Genomic DNA, 3,699 nt, shown 5'->3' with positions numbered 1-3,699 from the left:
TCCCCTGGAGAGGAGAAGGATCCAGGGAGAGCTGGGAATGTTCCCCTGGAGAGGAGAAGGATCCAGGGAGAGCTCAGAGCCCTTCCAGGACCTAAAGGAGCTCCAGGAGAGCTGGAGAGGAACTGGGGACAAGGGATGGAGGGACAGGACACAGGGAATGGCTCCCAGTGCCAGAGGATGGGGATAGATGGGATATTGGGATTGGGAATTCTTGTCTGGGCTGGAATTCCCAGCTGTGGCTGCCCCTGGATCTCTGGAATATCCAAGGCCAGGCTGGAGCACCTGGGACAGTGAGAGGTGTCCCTGCTGTGGCAGGGGTGGGATGGGATGAGCCTGAAGATCCCATCCCACCCAAACCATCCCAGGATCCCTCTCCACAGGGACACCCGAGGCACATCAGGAATGGCTGAAGAGGAAATTTCTGGAATGTCAGGACACAGCCCCTTGGAATGGTTTATTCCCATGTCCAAACAGAGAACGGGATCAGAGTCCCAGCGAGGAGGAAAGGATGGATCTCTGCTTTAACACATCCCGGGATTTCATTGATCTCTCCCAGAGGGAATCTGCAGCCTGAGCTACTGCAAATAAACCCATTTTTAACTCTGCTGCAATTAGTTTGATTTATCTCTCTTTTCCAATTACTGGGAGATGAAGATCAGGGTCAATGGATTTCCTGGGAACCATAAATCAGGGAAGAACTTTGTGTTAAAGGGAAAAACCTGGATGTGATCCAGATGGGCAGGGAAAGGCTCCGAGGTGGGGAAGGAGAACCCGCTGAGCCCAAACTGGGCCACGGAAATGGGCAGGGAACAGAAATTTCCAGCACATTCCCAAGTTTTCAGCAGCACCTGCAGGCAGGAGGGGAAGCCCAGCAGGGCCCCTGTGGCTCTGGGAACTCCGGGAATGATGGATGGAGCTCTTCAGGAGGGGAGGAAAAGGGATTTGTTGTCTGCATGGAAGGGATTGAATCACTTCATTCCTGCTTTATCAACACCCGGAAAATCCAGCGGGACTTCGCCTACATAAGGAAAACTTATTATGGGTTATAATGAGCCCCTGTCTAAAAACTGCAGGGAAATGGAGCTGTTTTGGTGGCTTTTCCAAGGTTTTTTATTAGTGATCAACAGCCCTGCATTCCTGGGATTTGCCTCACCAGGCCAAGGCCAGAGCTTCCCTCTGTTCCTCCAGAGGGTTTCCTGCTCTTCCCTTATTCCTGCTCCTCGCTGTCCCCATTTCTCTGTGGAAAAAGGCACCACCTTGGAGCCTCATCCCAGAGTTTCCCATGGCTCCTCCTCAGGAGTTTCCTTGCTGGAAAAATCCCTGCAGAGGGAAGAGCCACCGAGGATGGGCAGAGACCCCGGATCCGGGTTAAATCTGATTATTTTCCTGCTTAATGCTGTGTAATTCTGCAGCAATTCCACGTCTCCCACAGGAAAAAACCAGGAAAATTAGGATGAGGAGGTGCAGAGGGATCTGGCTGCCATTAAAATGCAGGGACAGCCCCGCTGCAGAGGAATTAAATAACGCTCGCTCAGAAGGTGAGGAAGCATTTCTGGAGCAGCCATGGAAAAGTTGCCAGGGAGTTTTCAGCTTTCAGCACCAGAAATCAGCTCAGGGGGAAGCTCCCAAGGTAGGAACTCATCCCATGATCTGAAGAAACCAAAATCCAGGCAAAAGTGATGAAGAACTCTCTGTTTGGCAGGAAAACTGGGAGCAGGAGTCTGGAGCAGTTCCCAAAAAAACCCCACCAAGCTCTGGATTATCCCTGAAACCACGGGACTCCAAGATGAAGAAAAAATGGAATTTCCGTCTCCTGGGAAATAAAAACCATTTTATTGTTTTTTGTTTTGTTTTGTTTTGGGGTTTTTTTTTAAGATAAAAGAGGAAATCTCCCAATATTTTGCAAAACAAACACAGAAGGAAAATGTTGGAACGGGGAATGTCTGAGCTCAGGTCCTGAACGAGGAGCCCTGGGTGTGCCAGGGAAGGATCCAGAGCCAAGATCCTTCGGCTTTCCAGCGGGAAGCTGCCCTGGCAAGGGCACGGAGCAGATGGTGGGAGCAGGAACAAGAGAGGAGCCCCACAGAGAATCCTTTGGGCAGGAGGAAAAAGGCACAGAGGGGATTTTCAGGAGAAAAAAAGGTTGGGGTTTATTTCAGGAGTGGCCCAGACAGAGAAAAATCTGATGGGGGTGGGGACAAAGCTGATATTCCAGAGATTGGGACGGTCCTGGCAGGTGGAATTGCAGACTCCCAGGCACTGGGGAGCAGAGCTGGGACACCTGGGGAGGATGGATTTGGGATTGGGGTGTCTGGAGGTGTGGGGCAGCAGACACCCCAATCCAAAATCCCAGGGTACTGGGACAGGGCACAAGAATTTGGGATGGAAGAGCCAAAAGCGACACCACCAAAAGGCCTTTGGGAAAGTCACGGCGTGGGAAGGACACGAGGAATTGCCAGGACGTTGAGCCCAGCTGGGAACTTTATCAGGAGAGATAAAATTCCTCCATTAAATCCTTTATCAGCTCTATGGGTGCCCTTCAGAGCAGCCAAAGCTCGGGGACATTCACCTGGGAAAGGATTCCCTGTAAGGATTCCAGGGCTCTGCTGTGGCCTGGGAGCTGCCCTGGTTTGTGGTGCTGGAAGGATCCACTGGGAATGTTTGGGATCCAGAAATGGGAGCTGTCTCCCCAGGGGATCAGGGAATGCTTTGGGTGGGAAGGGAAGGAAAGCTCATCCCATTCCACCTCATCCATGGCCAGGGACACCTCCCACTGTCCCAGGCTGCTCCAGACCCATCCAGCCTGGCCTGGGACATTCCAGGGATCCAGGGACAGCCCCAGCTGCTCTGGGTACCCTCCTCACCCTGCCAGGGGACAATTCCTGCCCAAAATCCCATCCAGCCCTGCCCTCTGGCACTGGGAGCCATTCCCTGTGTCCTGTCCCTCCATCCCTTGTCCCCAGTCCCTCTCCAGCTCTCCTGGAGCCCCTTCAGGCCCTGGAAGGAGCTCTGAGCTCTCCATGGAGACAGGACAGGAGTGTTGGGATTGCTCAGCCTGGAGAAGAGCAGGATCCATGGATCTCCCTCTGTCCAGATGTTTTGTCCCAGGAAAAACCCAAATCCAGGGAAAACCTCCCCGTGGCTGCTGCTCTGCAGCCCTTGCTCCTAAACCACGCCTGAGCTTGGGAGGGGCTTTCCTGGGACATTTCTTCCATGGGCTGAATCCAGGTGCTCCTGAAGATCTAAAGAGGAGCAGAGAGCTCTTCCCATCCCACAGGAACGGGAGCTGATCCCACAGGATGAAACCACCCTGAGCCCTTTGGTTGCTGCTTCCCAAACCTGGGAAACCTCCCCCTGCTCCAGAGGCTCGGGAAGGAAATCCAGGACCTTTCCTGGCACTCCTCAGAGCTCCAGCAGGATCAGCTCCTGACCAGGAGCACAGCCTGCCCTGTGCCAGAGATGTGAGAAATCCAACGGCTTTTCTTGGAAAAATCCATACCTGGAGAGAACAATAACAGCAAGGGCTGGAAAAAAACCTGGGAAATCAGGGAATGGGTGAGCTCCAGCAGTGGGGGAGGGATGGGGAGGGGAAGGGGAAGGGGAAGGAGAAGGAGAAGGAGAAGGAGAAGGAGAAGGAGAAGGAGAAGGAGAAGGAGAAGGAGAAGGAGAAGGAGAAGGAGAAGGAGAAGGAGAAGGAGA

Source organism: Parus major, chromosome 4A (genome assembly GCF_001522545.3).
Source record: "Parus major isolate Abel chromosome 4A, Parus_major1.1, whole genome shotgun sequence".
Lineage (NCBI taxonomy): Eukaryota > Metazoa > Chordata > Aves > Passeriformes > Paridae > Parus > Parus major.
This window is presented reverse-complemented; position numbering follows the sequence as displayed.